This window comes from Lytechinus pictus, chromosome 14 (genome assembly GCF_037042905.1).
Source record: "Lytechinus pictus isolate F3 Inbred chromosome 14, Lp3.0, whole genome shotgun sequence".
In the NCBI taxonomy this organism is placed as follows: Eukaryota; Metazoa; Echinodermata; class Echinoidea; order Temnopleuroida; family Toxopneustidae; genus Lytechinus; species Lytechinus pictus.
The window spans coordinates 24130135-24152536 of record NC_087258.1 but is presented as its reverse complement, the minus strand read 5'-3'; the positions used below and the strand labels follow the sequence as shown (position 1 = coordinate 24152536).

Genomic DNA, 22402 nt, shown 5'->3' with positions numbered 1-22402 from the left:
CCAATCTCTATTTCTAATTTAGAAAAAATAATTAAACAAAGTCAATTTACTTAAGAGCCAAGTTATATGATGAATAGCTGTAATGGACACTGACAGCGTCAAAAAATCAAGCATTTGTTCAAAAGAAAAAGAGAAAATAAGCCAAACATTGCCAACCTTATTTTGCCAGACATGTACTAACAGAGAACAAGGTTATATCATAACCTTGATCATAACCTTGTTCACTGAATGAGTGCACAAAGCTTTGTACATGTATTATGGAGCTCGATCAGGTTCTCTTTTTCCAGTTCAATTCAATTAAATTCACATTAAAAAAAACATAATGAAGTATAATACAAGATAATGCAGAGATTGCTCAAAGAATTTATAAACTTTTGACCCCAAGAGTTCTACATGTACATGAAATTGGCCATATTCAATGCAACCAAAAACTTGAGATACACGTACATGATTAAGAGGGAATAAAAATGATGTATTATTTCAAATATTACATTATAGGTCTTACGACTAGTCATAACCCTTCATATGACATCTTCATATGACAACTATTTACTTGCATTGCAGTGCAAAAACGTGTAACAAAAAGCAACATTCCACACTCCAGGAAACAAGCACAATCATTCATGTCAGAATAGGAGAGCAATAAGCCAGTTCGTAGTTCCACTCTGCGCATGATCAGAAGATTGGGCCCACCATCATTCACAGTGCCCCTTGCCACTCATTCTTGAACAAGGTTATGATATAAGTTATAACCTTGTTTTCTGTTACTATTCCCTGTGTGGTGAAATTAGGTTGGTAATGTTTGGCTTATTTTCTCTTGTTTTGGGGCCCAAATGCTTGATTTTTTTTGACAGTTTCCATTACAACTATTCATCATACAGTCAGTCAGCAAGCCCTGAAAAAGTAGCTTCTTTTATCCAAGTGGTATTCATGACTAGAGGGTTTTTGCATAGTTAATGAGCTTGGTGCGAACCAAAACACCTCTTTTTATTCGGCCATTGCTGCTCTAAATATTGACCAAATTTCATGTTTTTGGTATCTTTGTAAAGAAGAAGAATCATTCTTATTAGGTCATGTGTTTGGATTTTCAAAAGGATGTTGTAATATAGGGAAAACTTTTGATCTAAAACATGAGACAAAATAATTTTTTCATGCAACAAAAGTTGTTGTTTTCACACTTAATTTCTGTTTGAGCACAAATGATTTTTAGATCATGATAAAGCTGAATATCTCAGGGCATTTTCACGGTAACTGACATTACACGGCACAATGTTTTCACACCTTTCATTGTGTGTATCTCTTAAACAACAAATGATGGGAGTTTGCTTTTGATAGAGTTAATAAAGTGAACCTTGCTGTATACTCTGATACTCAGTTTTCCTATGTAACCACATTTTTTTACGCATCAGCAAGCAAAAATGTGTAACTGACATTACGCAAAAGGACATGCAATTTCAGGGTGTTCATTAAAATTGAAATATCTCATGTCCCTGAGTAGATAGAGTAATAATTTGAATATGTAAATATACCTCCGTTACTAGGTTAAGATGTGTCAAAATATTAAAAAATTTGTTTTTGTCTTTTGGGGACTATGATGATTTTTCCACAACCATGCTGGTAACTGACATTACGGTAACTGACATTACACTTAATTTGCCATAGAGATAACACATGGAAGTCAAATGTGTGGAATCATTGCATTGTATCTTCTGTGCAGGGATTCACATGAAAGTGAGCTTGATGTGGAAGTATACCCGAGTTTTTAGGAACATTTCAATGAAAAACTTTTTCTTTTTCTTAATTCCTTTCTTTTATTTGAACATTTTTATTATACTTGTCTGTAACTGACAATACACATTAACATTTACCAGTGCTATATGATTTTCAAAGGCAAATTTTCTTGGTACTTATATGTAAGGCTTTTTAAAATCATAAAAGTTTCATAATACTTCACATTTTTAATTATCAAAAGATAAGAAATGTATGTTTTACTTACTCGGGGGGGGGGGGGGTGGGGTCATAGCAGCTACATGTTTTCCTATAGTAATTTAATATTGCATTGACTGTACACATGGATTTTTCTGACTATACACCCATAATATATTCATCAGTTTTATATTGACTTTTTAAACATTTTCCTTCTCCAACCTCCCCCTCCCCTCAAAAAAGGCAAAATGAATAAGGGTCTCCTCCCCTAGGCTACATGTACTCCTCCCCCGAATCTCATGCAGCCATGTAGTTTTATTGATTTCTATTCTGGTCAGTGCAAGCAATGCTTGTTCATATCTGTCGGATTTCAATTCTCTTCATAATTTGTTTAATCATTTTCTTTGCTAATTTCTTTTATAAGCTGTCAACAAAAAATAAACTCCAGCTTCTAAACTGAAACTGAACTATTTGTAAATTAGAAAAAAACACCACAGTTTCAGTAGATCCATGCAACATTGATCAGAACTGTCAAATTTCACTTTTCATCTATATTTGTAAACGAAAAACAAAATTGTATCACACATCCACACTACTAATAGGTATAAAAACCAGGAATTTACTTTTAGCAAGGCAATGCTCAAAAGAATCCTAGAAACTAAAAAAGGGACCCTGGAAATCCCCTTCATCACAATGTTAAGCTTTAAAAATGTTGCAGATTTAGGCAATAGGTTGGGAAAAGTACCCCCTACCCCCCCCCCCCCCCGAAAACCAAACAAAAAATTGTCTGATACAAACAATTAGGTACTTGGTAAGTGCATGTACAAAACAATTTCATAGTAATTTTTTTTTGCACGATGGGAATGCAACTTCCTTCATAATTTCATATAGTATTCCTTGTGAACTGGTATACCTTTTAAAAGTCAATAGCAAGCTCCTTCTGGTGTGACTTGACTTAAATAACAAGTGTACAATATTTCTTTACCATAAAATTGACCACATATTTGCATTTCAATATTGGTAACCAACGTTTTATCATGGTAACTGACATTACATCTCGGTAACTGACATTACATTTTCCACTTGGTAACTGACATTACATATATTTAATGGTACCCTATGGCTTCATTGTAAATTTATAATCTTTAATTTTGGTGTAGAAGGGAGGGGTGTTACCTAGAGAGGAAATCTACCAAGTTTCATATAATATATCCTCTTTTCCAGGAAATGAGAAAAAAAAGTTCATGTTTTCGGTAACTGACATTACATACCATATCACATACTTCATCAATGTTTTTTTATCAGATGAATGAATTACTGGTGTTTCTTTCTGTGGGACTTTAAAAAGTGTTATAATAGCAAGCTAAATCACAGGCGAAAACATCATGATCAAACCTGTTCTTTAAAAATCTGTCAAAACAAAATATTTATCAATATACTATTTTCAACACTAATTTGAATCCATACTTTGGCAGCCATTTTGAAATAAAAAATGGCTGCCAGAGTCGGAAAAAAATATTGTCTCAGAAACTTCAGGTCTTGTTTTATTAAAAAACATAAAGCATTTTACATGAATATCAACTTGATTTTTATGCCTCTGTGTCCATCTGTGGTGAAAATGCCCCTAAGCTTTAAAGGAGAAATATATTGATTATGAATATGGCCTTATTACCGTATATATCAGTGGAAAGGTCATGGTGTGGGGATTATCATTTGGTCATTCAAAAATAACGAAAGTAATACATAAGGTGGAAATCGCCAATTAAAAAGCGCTAAAATGTCTCTCCGAAATACGCCTCCCATCGGTCTCTGAATTGACTCGAATTTTATGACGTGTATGAGTGTACGAGACGTGATTGGCTCTCCCACGTCAAGCTCCACTTGCATGCAAAACCTGTTGCGAGGGTACGTTTTCTCCACACTGTCACTGAATACTTCGATCACGAAATGAAAGAAAACCCAGATTGGGCCAGAAGTTTATCTAGATTTTGGATTTTCAAATTGATGATTTTGAACGGAGACCGTTGAACTTGAAATTTTGTTCATCGCGTAGCAACGTACGTCACGACTCATTGACATGGTGACGGTCATGATTGATGGTCACCAAAATAAGTCGAGCAAAAGGCATGCAAATGTAGACCTAGGCTACATGTAAACCTAGGTTAGGTACTTTCATGACTTTGGCTGTAGTAAGTGAACGCAACGCCTCTGAGTCTGATGACCACACATTCACATACAATTAAATTGTCACAGGCGAAGAAAGGCACACTCACGTCACTCTCAGTCTCACTCACTGGCACTGCACTCACTGACTCAGTCAGTGCAATAACAATCGGCACAGTGTCACTGCACATCTCTCTCATGTCACTGGCACTGCCTCAACTTCTCAAGACTTTCAAGTTAAAAAAAAAAAAACATAATTAACTCATCGCATTTTTAACTAAAAAAATACAATTATATGAACATAAGTGACTATTGATATTATCTTTAACATACAAAGAAAAAAAGGGTATATAAATCGATCATACTCACCGCCTGATTACAACAGCAAAACCAATTTAACACTACATATTTGATGATTCGCTAGCTGTCGCATAGAAGGATTTCCGTCATTGTCCATTGAATTGTATGGTATCGTAAAGTAAAAAAAAGGGGGAGAAATTTTTATGTCCATTTACGTGGAAGTCCCACGGAATTACTTCTATTTCTGTGGGAACTCAGGTAGTCCGGCAGCCAAACCCTGATTTTGGGGCTAAGGTTGCATTGGAATGTCATAGTTTATTTTTTGACTGATTTTGACTGGTGAGACCTTCTATTTGAAGAATCTATATGCTGGAGCTCTGTCAGCATTGAGCAATTTGAGATATACGCGAAAATCCAAAATGGCCGCTGGCATCTTTGATTTTCTTTTTACTCACTTTAGCATACCTAGAATTTTCAAAACTTGGAATATAAAGGTTTTAGGGGGCGAAGAATCCAAATCTGAAGTTATTTTAAGGATATAACCATGCTTCGATGTCGAAATATACAAATAGCGGCCATTTTCCAAGATGGCCGCCATATATAACATGCATTATATTGTTTATTTCCTGTATAGGTTACCTAGAATTTTCAAAACATGGAATATACTGGTTTTAGGGGATGGAGAGTCCAAATATGAGGTTTATTTGGGGATATAACCATGCTTTGATGTCTAAACATGCATTATATTGTTCACTTACTTTAGCATACGTGCAATTTTCAAAATATGGAATATATATATATCTTAAGGGGTGTGAATTCAAAATATAAGGTTTATTTGGTGAAACAACCTTGTTTTGATCTGGAAATTTGCAAATCGCAGCCATTTTAAGATGGCTGCCAAAAGTACATGCGTACACGGTGATATCTTTAAATCATTTATATTTCTTGTTTTTTGGGGAAAAAGTTGGAGAAGTGGTCATAACGACAAAAAAATCATTGTAACACTGATTAAATATTAAGAATTATCGACAATAAAGACGTTCGCATTATGCATCATTTCCAATGTATTAACATTTGAGGTGGGCTATTCAGGGGTAAAAAGGGTGATGTTTTAAATTTGATGTACCCTAATTATCCCACCTGATCTGTCACCAGCTTCTGGCCTGTATCCCACTCACTCATAGGCCAAACCTACTCGATCAGACGCCCCCTGACAATGTTCGCCTAGGGCTATTCTTGGCCCAAGTATTCCTCCTCGCCCCTCTTGGCAAGGAGATTGTTTTACTTAACTGCTGCCGATGGGTAATTATGATTCAGCTACAAAATTACTAGCAGGGTCCCGACCTTTGCAGGCCCTGGTGGAAACGTGGCTTAACATGCTCTTTTTCCCACTTAAATATATCCAATTCAACTAAAGAAGCGCCAAGGTTCTGTCAGGAGGCCCAACTTTGAGATCTGTTGACCATCGGCCTTTTGACATTGCACCACTTTTTTCCATGGCATGAGAACCTCATACTGCCTTGTCCTAGATAACACTCTGTAGGTCTCATCTTGATGCAGGTGTCAACTTAAGTTGTCTGTCTTGGTAGGGCCATTCAGCAGCGGGGTCGATATCCCAGGACTTCAGATTTTCCATCGGCTGAGAGACATCATGTTAGGGGCTGTGTGGTGCTTGCTTGCTCTGTCTGTGCTCATTACATAGTTCCTCAATTAACAAAGAATTTCGAGAGGTAAAGAAATCCTGCCTATATAAAGGAATCAGTTGAGTGCTAGATATGGTAAGCCATTGTTTTTAGGCTACTGTCTGAAAAAGAGCTACAGTAGAAGGCTTCATGCTCTTCATAATACAATACAGCCGGATGGTACCAAGTAATTGACTAGATAATAATGTTTGGGCATTTTTCATTATTGGTGTTGAAAGTCCTAAGAAATAATTCAGGGCTGCAGTCGATAGGAATCATTGTTGCTGACACGATGATGCAATACGTGAACTGACTAGAGCTTTCAATTGGCTCATTGCTAGTGGCCAATTTAGAGTTACGAGAGATGTTTTCAGTGGTCCCGTAAATGGAGATTAATATTGAAACATGATTTTTCCTTTTTTTTTTATTCTCAAATGAAGACAGTCAGTTGTTTCAAGTATTTTCTTTCAGCATACAATTCTCACCCTGTTTCAACAACAGTGTCAGTGCAGTGCATATGTAATATTTAACTGTATAGCTGCAGTGATATGCAAACTAATCAAGCATTTGAAACTAAATTTATTTTACAGCAAATTTGGCAATGTGGTGATCACTTCAGGAGGATTAAAGGATCATTTTGTCAAGGTCAAGCCATTACTTCAGAAGAGGATAAACATCCACCCCTTCTCATATACTTTAGGTTACTCTAAGATGTCTTAAGGAGTAATTCTATTATATTGCATCATCACAGAGATAAATGTAAAAACCATATAAGTTAGAAATGATTCAGATGATTAATATGCCTGATCATACACATACATGTAGTGAGAACAACTAAGATATCCTACTTTTTGCACTTAATCTTGACATTTCAATTACTGCCTCATTTAATTAAAGTCTCAATATTGTTCATTATCCCAATCTTTCTACCTTGTCCAAATAGAAAAAGGAAAATAATTGATAAATAAGGTATCTGCTTGTATGTAATTACAGTACTGTAATACTTGTTTTATGGTGGCCACCTTCTTTATCTATTTGTATATTTTGACATCAAAGCATGGTCGTATCCTCAAAATAACCACAGATTTTGCTATCTGCCCCCTAAAATCATTATATTCCATGTTTTGAAAATTCTAGGTACATAAGTAAACGAAATAGTGCATATTCCAAGGCGGTAATCTTGGAAAATGGCTGCTATTTATATTTTGAGAGCAAAACATTATCACATTCCTTAAATACCCTCAGGTTTGGATTTTCCATCCTCCAAAGTCTTCATATTCCAAGGCTTGAAAATGTACGTATGCTAAAGTAAGTGAACAATATAATGCATGTTCTATGACAGCCATCTTGGAAAATGGCTGCTATTTGTATGTTTCGACATCAAAGCATGGTCATATCCCCAAACAGACCTCAGATTTGAACTCTCCATCCCCTAAAACCAGTATATTCCATGTTTTGAAAATTCTAGGTAACCTATACAGGAAATCAACAATATAATGCATGTTCCCTGATAGCAGACACGGTCGTAATGACGTCATTAACTGATCGTAAAGTGGTAATACTCGTCATGTCGTCGTATTTATGACGTTCTTACGACGTAATTTTGACGACTTATGGGGTGTTGCAAGAAAGTTACGTTGCAATTGATTGCAAATCGACTGCAACTTTGCAGCCGATTCCGATCGACTGCAACTAGCAATCAATCGCCAATTTGCGTTGCAAGAAAAAGGCTTGCGATTGAACGCAAGTTGCAGCTGATTTGCAGCTGTAAACAGGGTCTGCAGCACAAGACTAGCCAAAAAAGCAAAATAATGGCTTGCAACAATCCTGGATCTGGAAGAGAGTAAGTAGAAAATATTCATTTTTCAGACAATTCTTTCTCCATTATGTATGTTTTCAGAGAATTTATATATTTTAGACCTATGCCAGGGAAAAAATAATTTTGAAAAGAGCGAAAATGTATCTTTATCGCCGGTCGAAATTTCACCTTCAACAAATTTTCTACCGCACAATTGTAATCCCAGTCCCACACTTGACTTTTTGTGTCGGTAATGCACGGTTGTATCAACAACACGGCAGGTCATTGCCGGTGCAGTGCTGTTAAAAGTCGCCCTGAAGCAAGTAAATGTGTAGGCTCTAATTATGTATGAAACATCGAAAATGACCTTCAAAGATTATTTTTGTTCCTATTTGAAATAATTCTTTAAGTTATATCGGTTTCAGCGGCGAATAGCCATCCAGTAAATAGAAATTAAAGACTTCCATTTGTGATTAGGCATTACTACATGACTCATCAGTGATGTAGTCAGTACATGTACCTTCTAGTTCTAGTTCTACTTAAGTTCTACTTCTAGTTCTATTTTTTTTCTATTTTTCTTTCCACAAGAAAAAATCCTCTCCATTTGTCTCTCTTTTTTTAAAGGTCTGTCTAACGTTAACCTCCCTTTTTATGACTTTCCTTGGCCTGGGATAAAGTGAAAATTTTGCTGTTTCGACTTTTGTCTTTGGAGGATTTAAAAAAAGTTTATTATTTATTTATCTATTTATTTATTTTTTTTTTTTTTTTTTGGGGGGGGGGTTCTCCAGACTCCACATATCTCGCCAGACAAGAAAAAAACAACAACAAAGGTATAGGGGTCTACATGTATTGGGCTACTTTTCAGACTCTATTGGCCACATCTGCCACATTCTTGGGGAAGTTTTAACATTGAATAGGGAGTTGCCTGCCCAGGGCTCTTTTTAAAATTTCTTACGGGCAGATTGCACAAGAGGTTCTTTGCAAGGACAGTCTATTTGTGCCGTTGATTTGTAATGATGTGCCGTATGAGTCACATTTTTAATATCCATCACATATAAATATAAAAAGATATACATGTACATGATGTAGGCCTAAATACATATTATTTTTTAGATTCAATATGTAGATCTACTACGCCGGGGGGGGGGGGGGGGTACTTAGATTTAGTTTGGACAAAGGTGTGCGGCTGAAGGTTCGAAACCCGTACCCATATTTACAGGTCATTTTGGCTAAAAAGGTACCCATTATTAGGGATTCATTACAGGAGCGGATCCAGGATTTCCAAAGGGGGGGGGGGGGCACATTTTCGCCTGGAAGACTTGACAAGCAAAAAAAAGAAAAAGGTTATCGCCCAAAATGTAAGGTCATTTTGTATTTGCACCTAAGACATTGGAGTAGAATATGGACCCATGTTTAAGGACATTATCTAAAAAATGGGCCATGCTTAGGGATTTTCCAGCATAAAACCATACCCCATGTTTAGGGATTTCTTCAAAAAAGGCGACCCATTCCTGCGGCATATCCCAATATGCCTTATTTCATGAGTACCCCCCCCCCCTCCCCCGGGCTACTATGTAGCTGACTCTTGATTTTTATGCAAGCACATGAGGTGCTATATAGATTACAGATTTTTTTTTCACTTTAAATTGTTTAATGGATGATTACAATGCTTTTCCAGGTGTTTTCAGTTAAAGGGTGTCTCATATGGTGCATCATTATTAATATTGAATGCATAATCATGATTTTTTTTTTACATCCTTTTACATCAAGCACAATACTCAGGGGGGGGGGGCATATGGTCCCCCTTGACATTTTTCAGAATAAATCTGCCTCTCAAAATGTTATTACCGCACTGCTGGCTCACGTTTTACTTTCAAGTCTCGCAACTTTTGAGACCAAATTTGCCATTCCCAGGTACAGTGTCAGGAAATAATGCAACATTATGTTTGTTCAAGTTCATGTCAGACAAAAACATGATTACATGTAAAAAGTCAATATTCATAATGGTAATTTTTTTTTATTGACAATAGTAATTTAATGTCACTGATGAACTTTGTCTTGAAAATAACAATTAAAAAAAATACATTTAAGAAGTTAAGAAAAATATTTAAAAAATAACATGAAAGGAATTTATTTTGATACCAGATTTTTTAAAGTAAAGTTGTTAGGAATGCTCTAGAAAGGAATATGTACACCAAAGTTTAGCATTCTATTACAAGCTTTTTTTAGTAAATTAAAGCAAAAGGTATGATTTCATCAATTTCTTAATTGCGCCGCCCATGGCTGAGGAACCATAGTGCCCCTCCCCAGGCCAGAAGTGACTTTAATGAAAACACCCTGGGACTACTATAATGATCAACACACTGGCAACTGAGCTTAACTTGTATATTAATTTCATGAACATGTTTTATCTCTTTGCTTTTTGCTTTTAATTGCTTACTACAGTTATGATGACAAAGAAGTCTGGAACAAACAAGAAACCTCAGAACCACCATAACTGTGTCTGCTACAATGTGTGTTCTTGCAGCCAGCTGATTGATTCATTTTATCAACTCTTGAATGGTAGGTTACATGTAAACTGTATTATTAATAATTCACCATGATCGTAATGCGGATGGGGGTGAAATCTGTACACATTGACCAAAGGATAATGCAAAATGAAAAAGGCAAACACAAATCTCTATCTTGACTGGACTTCTCAGCAATGAAGACATCCCATTGATGGGGGAGGGGAGGAGGTGGTTGTTGTGCTCATCCAAGGTGTACTGTATGAAAGTGTGTATTTTGCTTTAATTGATTTAATTTATTGCATATTTTAATTTCCATGATTCATTTATTTTGGGGAAAACAATCAGTTCACACTTTTTTAGATTACATCATGGCAAATTGCCAATTACTATGGTCTCAGGAGTAAGCCACTATCCCTCTATCATATCATCATGTCGGTGCAAACAACGCCCTTACCAGCAGGCATAGGGGCATTTCTGCACCGATGGGGTGCACAAAAATGTTTTGCTAAGGGCATTCTTGCACTGAAAGGACAAAATTTGATCTTACCCAAGCTATGTATAGTTATGGGCTTGCATTATTTCCTATATTATTATTTTTTATGAACAGGTTGATTATCAGAACTGAATTCAGAGCTGTTCCTGTCTGTAGTATCATTATTAGAGTGGACTTCAGAATGAGGGCGTTGCTTGTTTAAAAACTTCACTCCATGAAGCTCTCCAAATTCACCTCAAATTAGACTGCTTCTGGAAAACAGATTTGTTCCTTCAAGCAGAAACGCTTGTGGCTTTCCTGACTGGACTTCTATGGATTCTTCATGCCAACCTTAAGGACTGTGGTCTTCTGCATGATACACGTCAATTTCAAACAAGACATTTTGTGGTGAAACACTTGATGTACCGGAAGATGATATGAAATTTTATTTCATATAACTGAATCTCAGAAGTAATTCCTCGGGAGCAAGAAACATTGAAAAAAAAATAATAAAAGGTCCATCATTAATGAATGTCTTGAGCAGTGTTCTTTTTTGTGCACAGATCAATGGATCTTTTCAAGTCCAAGCAGGGATGTAGTCAATGCTGACCTCGAGGCAACATTTTGCTGGCCTTGGTCCGAGTCACTGTACAGAATCTATGGGAAGTTATCTCAAGCTGCCTCATGACTCGGAAGAATCAGCCTCGACCTCATCCCTGTATGCAAGTGTGATATATATCTACGATGCAATCTCATGATTAAAGAGAGAGAAACAAGAGAGCTTCAGATTTTGAAGTGTAGCAATCTCCTGAAATGTATGTTTTATTTGAAAATCAAACTAAAATAACTTAATTGGGCCTGTTATTCATTATGATATGTATGAATGAAAGCATTTAAGCAATTTAGTGCTCTTGCAAAACAAATTCTGAGTTGTATTATTTTACTGCAAACCCTCAGAAATATTGATAAGCATTTGCCAGTGCATGAAGTGTTTTAATAAAGAGTGGCTTTTGTGCCTATGGAGAGTTATTATTTTTTCAATATTTCTTCATACAAATTATTTCAGAAATCACAATTTGAATATTCCATGACCTCTGATAACAAGAGCAGAATATTTTTGGTGATTGACACACTTTGAAATGATATTAGGAGAGAATGTAGTAAAGTTGTGTGAAAATAATGGCATAATTGCTGTAGAGGCCTACGAAGATTGAAAATAACATTATTTTAAGTTTTTCTTGAAAAAACCTATGGAAAATTGAAAATGGCATAATTTACACAAGTTTTCACACAAAAAAATACAAAAAAAAAATTAGGGGGCAGAATTAGTACACAAGCCTATGGACAATCAATTGAACGTAAATCGAGCGCAAATTTTGCGCGTCCTCCAAAATCTCACATAAGTTACGTTCGATTTGCAATCAATCGCAAAGCTTGCGCTTGATCTACGTTCAATTGATCAAACGCAACTTCTTCTTGCAACAGGATTGAACGTAACTTGCGTTCAATTGCAGATTTGCGTTTAATCGGAGGACTTACGCTCAATTTTGGGAGTTGCGTTCGATTTGCGTTCAATCGCAAGTTTCTTGCAACACCCCATTAGAATGGCAACTTTCTTTTGCATTTTTATTTGACCAGATTATGACGTGATTACGACGTCATTTACTGACCAATTTACGACAAGTAAATTTGCTTTCTTATATGACCAGATTATGACGTGATTACAACGTCATTTACTGACCAATTTACGACAAGTAAATTTGTTTTCTTATATGACCAGATTATGACGTGATTACGACGTCATTTATTGACCAATCTGCGACAAATAAATTTGCATTTTTATATGACCACATTATGACGTGATTATGACATCATTTATTTACCAAACAACGACAAAGAAATGTGCGTTTTCATATGACCACATTATGACGTGATTATGACATCAATTATTTATCAATCAACGACGAGGAAATTTACAAGTTTAATTTCAAAGCCACATACTATTTTGCCATTTTTTCAACCTTGCCATGTTAGCAAGGCTATTTCTATTTAGAAAAGAAAAAGTAAAACTAAAAAAAAAATAGTACATAATTATTTTTTTTAAGGTAAAGTATATCATTCTTCAAAGAAAAAAAGCTTCAAAAGCAGTGGCAAAAATAATAATTTCTTAACTGGTTGCCAACCAAACCAAACAAGAGGAAGCTTTATATGTCAAAGAAGTGTGTATCTATTTTAAAACTGTTTTTTCGTAATTGGTGTCATGCTCCGGTGTCATGCAAACCCCTTAACTAGTTAGCTCAAGAGCTCAACCCCCCCCCCCCCCCACCCCCGGGCTCATAAAAAATTCATGATCCGGCCGCAGAATTAATTCACCGGGCGTCGGGCCTGCGCATGCGCGCTGCACTGCATGCAACTGGCGATGGCAAGTCACAATCATTTGAAAAAGGTAAGTGCTCGTTTTCCGCCGTTAAATGATGCATGCAGCCTAATTTTGGATCGAGAATTAAGTGCGACGAAGATGGCCGTAATAGTTCTACTACTTTAAGAACACGGGTCAGATTTGGACAACGACTTCGAAGGCATTCGCAGTAGACCAAACAGTAAGTTAGATAACCATTTTTTAAGATTTTAATTCTTTTCGGAGCGCGGCTTGCAGCTACGTACCGTAGCTAGCTTACCTTTGGCTTTAGATTTCGTGCACTGACACTGCCCGGCCGGGGTGGCTGCGGGGAGCGCCGGCATGCTGTATAGGACAGGCTGCGCTGGTGGGCTCAGCCTCAGGGCCCAATTCTGCACACTTTAAAGGGGTGGTCCAGGCCAGCTCCAAAAAATATTTAGCCCGTAGTAAATAATTACAGGAGCCATTTCAAAAAGTATTATCTCCTTACTCGACTTTGCAGATTTTTAAGAGCATTTCTTGTAACGGTTATTTGGGGCAAAAATAATTAAATTTCGCGCACATGTAGCGAGATCGGTCACGTGACTGTGACGTACCATCTCCACTTTGGTTTCGCAACAATCCAGCGCGCGACGTCTCACAGCTGCATTATGCCTATGTGTCAGGCACACGGCTAGCGCTGCTCGGTCCGGCCGGGAGAAAATAACCATAAAAGTGCGTTTTCTATACCAAATCCGATCCGAGATCGAGAGAGATGTGCCCAGTGGCTTCACAATATTGGGACTGACAAGTTTGACATAAAAACATACAAATATAACGCGAGTAGAGTCGTTTGCGAGGACCAAATGCTCTCTCTGGCCGCCGGCATCACCGGGCAGTTCCCGCACCGACACCAGTCATTTCTCCCCACTCGATCGGCCGCTGGCTGCGGTACGATCGGATCTTCCTCCACCTCTTCTTCTTCTATTCTTCGACGGTTCTCCAACTCTTCCGCATTCCACCTTGGTTGGAATGCATATCCCGCAGGACCCGACATATTAATTGTTCAAATTATGAAATAAACGGCGAGAAACAAACAAATTGTGAATTACAGGGTCGACGGTGGCTTCAATCAATGCAAGTCGAAAACTACATGTAGCTAAATACCGTATACGTATATATATGCGGCCGCGCCGGCGCTGATGATCTAGCTATACGCATATACGTACGTGCGAGCGATAGCTAGCTAGATAGCTAGCTCGCTCGCGCTCGTAGCAGCAGCCAGCGAAGCCAAAGTGGAGATGCTACGTCACAGAAAAAGCTGCGCATTGCATTCTGGGATCGTACAGACTCGTGCCAGAATATGATTTTGGCAAAATTGAAAATTCAATAAAAAATAACTGTGCCTCTTATTTCTTTAAAAAAATATAGTATAGGAAAGAGAAGGTTTTTGTCTATCTAGTGGATATAAATTAAACCTGGCCTGGACCACCCCTTTAAGGTAAATGCCAGTTGTGGTAACGATATCAAAATGAGTTCGTACAGAATCCAATGAAAATGACCACCAAAGTGTCTGTCTATATTATAAATAATATATGTGCCAAAGGATTCTGGAAGAAATTGAGTAATTGCTGAGAAATCGGCAAAAAAAGCACAGGATTCGGGTCAAGCGTCGCGCGTCTGGCCGACATTCAGTCAGAGCAATAATAAACACTGTCCCACGTGCTCTTATCTGTGTTGGTGATCTTCAGTGTGAACATTTTTCAGCGTAGATTTCAAGATTTCACAAAGTTCAGTTTATGTAACTGTACCAGATCTACATGCAGATCCTCGATGATATACTGACAATTAACCCTAAATCTCCCAGGGTATTTTGATTCTTGTCATTTGATTCTTGGCATTATTGCCCCCCCCCCCCCCCTTAGTTATTAGTTGTAAGATCTCAGCCGCGGATTGGGCGTTCACAACGAAAATTTGCATGATGGTAGAGAATGACATAATCTACATAGTTGCATTGGTAAATTTCACTGAATTCATATATTTTTATTTTATATGAATTAATTATGCTAATTTATTCATGAAATCATACTTTTTGCTCTGATTCACTAATTAAAGCTCCTAGAATGCTATTTTTGGGGTGAAAATATTCTTTATAGCATTCCTAACAATTTTGAATGAAAAAAATTCTGGTGCCAATTTCTTATGTATTTTATTTTTTTTATTATGTATTTCTTAGTTTTTTTACTTTTTGTTTTTTATTGTATTTTCGATGGAAATCATTCCAGACTTAATTCTAATCATAAACAAGGCAAAATTAATTAATACCCCTTTCATAAACCTATCCTCCAATTTGCTTCCTAATACTAGTAATGCGGATAATTCAATAAAAATTGCGTTCACAAACTCCGAAAATTATCCGCATTATTTTTACGAGCGCCCGTCCTGAAAAAGGCGGATAATCGTCATGACAACTGGAAACGCCCCCTCCGATGCGGTTGTGTTGGAAAAGGGTGACCTTGTGACCGCACCATGGCAATTATCCGCATTATTTGGAAATACGTTCATAAACTCAAAATCTTGTCCCGATGCTGCTATTATGCGGATAATTGCAGCATCAACATAATGCGGATAACTCTGGTCCTCCTCCGATCTTACGACCAAATTATGCTGCTATTAGCCGCATAATTGGGTTTATGAAAGGGGTATAAGTTTAATCAGTAAAAGTATAAATAATGATAAATTTATGAATTTTGGCTAAATACACAATTTGCATTGGATTGTACATGAAATCATGTTTATGAGCAATTTTGGGTCTGACATGCACTTACATAATGTTGCGTAATGTCGTAACTGTGTACCTGGGCATCACAAATTTGGTCTCAAAATTTGCGCGAGACTTGAAAGTAAAAAGTCAGTGAGCGGCGCGATCAAAAAATTTTGCGCGACAGCGTAGTGATGAAATTTGTTGAGGGGGGGTCAAATTGACCCCCCCCCCAGTTTCATAAGGGTTAAGGCCGTCACATGAAATGCCCTATATTCATTATTTTTCTACCAAAAGCACCATTTTGAGTAAGATTTTTAATGAATAGATCTGTTTGACATTTCAGGAGAAAGAGAGGGAGACACATAACCACCTGTCTCGGTGTCACACATGAGGAGTTGAGGAGGAGATGAAGTCGGTGAATATGACCTGGCCTGGGGGAGTTTCCAGAAGAAGGCCCAGAATCGCCGGATGCCAGGAGTGGAGATCCTTCGTTGCTGCCCTACATGCTAGGAGGCATCGGGCAGTAGGTAAGTAAGAAGGCTATTTCAGATGTAAAGCTTATTTTTTTGTTTGGGATCATTGGGAATCTCTATTATCAGAATCACGCAGATTTGGGTGTGTACAAACTCGGGGCACCTTATAATCTGTCAATGGTCCTGACTGTACTTCAAGGACTCTGTGATATTTTTATCATTTTTTCATTGTATTATCATTCACGGAGCCTAGACAAGTCTCTGTTGCCTGTAGAACTTTGTACACTAAGATGGCTTTCCCTAGAAAATCCACCTTTCCCACAATAATTTTGGGGCAAACATTTAATTTGTCCAATTTGTACTCTAAATGCATACAAGGCTTAAAAAATGTTAATCATAGGAAGGTAAAAATTTTGAAGGATCACTTTCTTACAATTCCAACGCTATATAATGCAATGACATAACTCGAGTGACGTACGTATGCAAGAAATACAGAATTGGTGCACATGCATAGCTGATTGATTGTGCTAGTACTGGTACTAGATTCCAGGCTGACGTAGTGGATCAGTTTGGACGTTCTAATTTCAATGACAAGTTTAGATGGTAAATTGGCGCTAATAAAATTTTGCATTGGTCGATCTCGCGATGCCAGAAAACTAATTCCACCTCAAAATTTGTCGGATTTTTTTTGCAAAATATATATTTAATTGATCCTTGACCTGAATTTCAGCCAAATCAGGCATAGGGAATGGCTGTATTTCGGCCTCAAAGTTCGAATTCTCAGTCCTGACAGTCCTGGTGACCCCATAACCATTTAAAACACATAAAAAAGGCATGAATTAAAATCATAATTATAAAAAAAATAATATGTTTATGTGTCAAATAAATTGATTCTAAAATTTCATTCCTTATACAGAGATGGTTAAAGGTCTTGAGGGCATCATGCCCCCCCCCCCCCCGACTTGACTTTACATATTTATATTTGAAGTATAAATTATGTAACAAACCCCACATCGTTTTTTGATCATCTAAAATAAATTGGAAATTAATATTGAAACCATCTAGTTTTTAATGAAGATTAATAAATAGTTTATGTAGAAAAGGTTTTTATGTTTCTCCTCTTCTGTTATTTTTGTAGATGCTGTAATTTGAAACGGAAGGTGTCCTGCCAATAAATTTTCATCCCATCTGAACTGCCTTGCCTGCCTGGACCCAGTCATCTGTTCCTGAGCATTTTCATTCTATTTTTCATCATCGTTCTTTTCGGCCTGTATGAAGTGAATTTCACATTGATTGGTGGAGCTGCTAAGTTGGCATTACAGGGCCACGCCGGGGTATGATCCCTGGGGTTGAACATCATGACTGCTAGTTGGTCTGTGAAGGTGATGGGATGGATCAATGTCGCATGGAGTAAGATCGATACCAATCTGCTTTGCTACATTTCGAACAATCTCATACGGATACGGATATTATTGCGACAGGAGTACTGTTCGATGTGGTCAAGCCTATTTGACAAAGCATTATGGTGTTAGTCACGTTATCAGAAATTTTTCAAAATCACGGAGTTGCTTCAATTTAGTATCGATAGATATTTCAAGAACGTGTAGACGAGTGAGCTTTTCATCAAGAATTTCACGCAATTTATTTTCGCGCTTATCCATATCATCATTGAGTTTTTGTCTATCGCGTTCCATTGACACGGCCACCGCTCTTTGAACGACTGTATCAATATGATCTAGGTATGCTGGGCTTTGTTTAGATCCAGTTAATGATGAAACAGAGGATTGTGTACATGTGTTAGCCGAGTGCAAGCGGCCTCTTGATCTGGTGGATATCTTAGACATGTTGTTAGAGATTACGTAATGATATAATTGAAAAGTGGGATAGGCTGTGCATCTGCCAACTCACCAGTCAACCGATTAGAGACGGCCTTCCAAAGTGACACAGCACGAAAATATCAATATGGGACTGGTCTAGTCAACACATAGATCCTGAAAAAAACCATGGAGACCGCAGACGCAAAATGACTTCCATACATAAAGATATGATGCACAATTTCCAGTGGGTTCAAAACACTGAACGCATGCTATGCTGATACACAGACTATTTTAAGAACTTTATCAAGCATAGGAAATCTGGTATGAAATCTCTCAGCTCACATAAAAAGCCTATGTAGCTACATGTAGGGAAGAAAATGTGTAATTGCTGAGAAATGAGCAAAATAAGCATGTAATTCTATCAAATGTCAGGTATTTTTCGAATCGATTATAATACACTGTCCCACATATGCTTTTCTGTGTTTAGAGCGATCATCAGAATTATCAATTTTAAGTAAAAAAATTCATGATTTTACAAAGATACAAGTTTACATTAATGAACCAAATGTAGATAATGTACAATATATTGACAATTAACTTTGATTTTATAGATTTTCTCAAGAAATAATTGTTTGCTGCAACTACTGTCTTTTCCTTCTATGTGATAGTGTAATACAACAGTTCCACAAACTATTTTCATCAGACTTATTAAAGGAGAATGAAACCCTTGAAACCAGCTGAATCCATATCAAAGAGGAAAATCAAAGAAACATATTGTTGAAAGTTTGAGGAAGATTGAATGAATAATAAGAAAGTTATGAGCATTCGAATATTGAGATCACTAGTGCCATGTAGATCCTCCCAACGGCAATGCGACCAAGATCTGTGATATCACACACGTACAACTCCCTCATTACTTTAGTACTTATTTCACTTATATTCTCACTTTTATAGAGTCTATCACAAGGTGAGGTGTTCTCTTTATGAGATGACAAGTACAGAGGTTTCACAACATTATATCATTGATGAATCGTTTGTCATATGATTAGAATGAGCAAAAAGAGATGTTTTGGGGTATATTTTCAGTGTCCAAATGGGAGAGTTGTACGTGTGTGACATCACAGATCTTGGTCGCATTGCCAATGGGAGGATCTCCATAGCATTAGTGATCTCGACATTCAAATGCTCATAACTCTTTTATTGCTAGTCCTATTTTTCTCAAAGTTTTGTTGATCTTATTCTTTGATTTTTCTGCTTTCACAAAAGCTAACTTGCTCCAAGAGTTTCATTCTCCTTTAATGTATGATTCTTTCACCCAAATGCAAGCTTCAATAAATCCTGAAAACTTTGCAACTCAGGTTTTTTTTTTTTACATACAGTATATTTTTTCCTACTACATAGTTGCCTTAATAGCCCACCTCTAGTAGTAACTATCTTAAAATGAGTTCGAACAGAATCCAACACAATCACCAGCAAAGTGTATGTATATATAAAAGATGTGTGCCAAATAGCTCGGGAAGAAAATGTGTAATTGCTGAGAAATGAGCAAAATAAGCATGTAATTCTATCAAATGTCGGGTATTTTTCGAATCAATCATAATACACTGTCCTGTCCCACATATGCTTTTCTGTGTTAGTGATCATCAGAATTATTGATTTTAAGTTCAAAATTCATGATTTTACAAAGATACAAGTTTACAATAATTTACCAGGGCCCCGTCTTACAAAGAGTTATGATTGATCCGATCAATCGCAACTATGGACGGTCAGCAATGTTAACATCTATTAAGCATGTTTGTTCAAAATATTTTCTAGCTATGATGTATGTTCATGCATTCAATGTTTTCTCAAAAATTCGCTGCGCTTCTTTTTGCATACAAAGGACATTGTGCAAATTTTTCGTAGAAAAAAATTATAACACTGATGGATTTCCATAGAGTTATGATTGATCGATCAATCGTAACTCTTTGTAAGACGAGCCCAGATCTAGATTATGTACAATATTTTGACAATTAACCTTAATTTAAAAGACCTTCCGAAGAAATAATTGTTTGCTGCAACTACTGTCTTTTACCCCTAAGTGATAGTGTAATGCAACCCAAACTTTTCATAAGAATTAATGTACATGTATGATTCTTTCACCCAAATGCGAACTTCCATAAATCCTGAAATTATTCCAACTCAGGTATTTTTTTTTTTTACATATATTTTTACCTACATTACATAGTTGTCTAAAGTTGAAGGTATATTTAATTACAATTTCAACGAAAAAGCTTTATTCTTGGAGATCATTATGCCTCTATTATGTATTAATGTGTATTTATACATGTACAATTGTATGTATTGGAATAACAAACATTGTAATTTCATTCCTTTGACCCTAATACTGCATTTTCATAGAAAAGTGTTTTTTTTTCAATCTATTTAGATTTTTCAACTTTTTGTTTTCCTTTTTTTTTTTTTGCTGGTAATATCATGTTATGCAACTTTTATTTATTAATAGAATGTTTGCCACGATTTCGTAATTGAAATGCGTACATGTATTTGATTTCGTTTTCCATTTTTGTATATATGTTCCTTTTTTTTTTGGGGGGGGGGTCATGTTCTTGAGACTGAGACAAGTTATGCAAGGCCCTGGCATGGAGGATCATTATATTGTTACTGGGAATGCTGGACTTTGTCAGACCACCTCAGTATTCACCAAATATAGATAATCCTCAATGACAAGGTCTTTGAAGTGATGTGTGTATGTACATTGCATGTAGAACTTAATCTTTAGGTCATTATCACGTCAGAATACGTTAAGATATTATAGTTGACTCCAAAAGACGTCATATTCATTTCAATATGCGACGTCAATATGACGTCTATTACTAGTCAGCAATATGTTGCAAAGTCGTCATTCAGACGTCGTAGTTGACTTATAAAGACGTCATAATTACATCAATATGACGTCTGAAACTGGTCAGGAATACGTTGCAAAGTTGTCATTAAGACGTCGTAGATGACTTTAAAAGACGTCATAATTACATCAATATGACGTCTAAAACCGGTCAGGAACACGTTGCACGGATGTCATTAAGACGTCGTGGTTGACTCTCGAAGACGTCATAATCACGTCAATACACGACGTCAATCTGACCCTTGATACTGGTCAGGAAAACGTTGTAAAAACGTTGCAAAGACGTCATTAAGACGTCGTAGTCACTCTTGGAGACGTCATAATGACGTCAATATACGACGTCATAATGACGTTATTCGCGGGTGCAAGATCCCGTCTTTAAGACGTGATGAAACGACGTCAATATGACGTGAGACTCGTCGTAAAAATGACGTAAATATAACGTCATTTTTACCAGTTTCTGCTATCAGGGTTATATATGGCGGCCATCTTGGAAAATGGCCGCTATTTGTACATTTCGACATCGAAGCATGTTTATATCCCCAAATAAACCTCAGATTTGGACTCTCCATCCCCTAAAACCAGTATATTCCATGTTTTGACATTCTTGGTACCCTATACAGGAAATAAACAATATAATGCATGTTATATGGCGGCCATCTTGGAAAATGGCCGCTATCTGTATATTTTGACATCAATGAATGGTTATATCCCCAAAATAACTTCAGATTTGGATTCTGCGCCCCCTAAAACCTTTATATCCCAAGTTTTAAACTTCTTGGTATGCTGAAGTGAGTAAACAGAAAATCCAAGATGGCTGCCGGCGGCCATTTTGGATTTTCGCGTATATCTCAAATTGCTCAACGCTGACAGAGCTCCAGCATGTAGATTCTTCAAATAGAAGGTCTCACCAGTCAAAATCAGTTAAAAAAAAAACTATGACATTCCAATGCAACCTTACCCCCCTTGGCTGCCGGACTAAGGGGAGCGTTCGGCTGCGTTCCATCAATATTTTTGTCGACATTGAGTTGTCAGATATCTGACATCTTTCTTTCGATTAAAGTCGATAAAAAGAAGAAGAAATGACATCAATTGAAAGAAAGAAGGAAGATAAGTATAAAGAATATGCATGCAAATAGTTTGGCATTATCTTCATGGGGTTTGGGGGCATTTAAATAATTATTGAGGTCGCCCTAACACCATAGCCGTTTCGACATG

At 36.8% G+C, this 22402-nt stretch overlaps 1 protein-coding gene and 2 long non-coding RNA genes across 4 annotated transcripts in view; 2 read left to right on the top strand and 1 right to left on the bottom strand.

Moving 5' to 3' along the window:
* Window positions 1-4569, bottom strand: part of LOC129276433 (arginine-glutamic acid dipeptide repeats protein-like) — a 28985-nt gene extending 24416 nt beyond the window's left edge. For both annotated transcript variants that reach the window (XM_054912808.2, XM_064109820.1), the window contains exon 1: window positions 4459-4569. The gene's annotated coding sequence lies outside the window, so the exon portion shown is untranslated. The remainder of the gene's footprint in view (window positions 1-4458) is intronic.
* Window positions 4570-7826: 3257 nt separating this feature from the next.
* Window positions 7827-12904, top strand: LOC129281337 (uncharacterized). The gene is made up of 3 exons (XR_010295684.1): window positions 7827-7914; window positions 10315-10431; window positions 10987-12904. It is a non-coding gene; the product is annotated as an uncharacterized LOC129281337 (long non-coding RNA).
* Window positions 12905-13285: 381 nt separating this feature from the next.
* Window positions 13286-19654, top strand: LOC135156676 (uncharacterized). The gene is made up of 3 exons (XR_010295727.1): window positions 13286-13451; window positions 16336-16519; window positions 17604-19654. It is a non-coding gene; the product is annotated as an uncharacterized LOC135156676 (long non-coding RNA).
* The last annotated feature ends 2748 nt before the right edge of the window (window positions 19655-22402 follow it).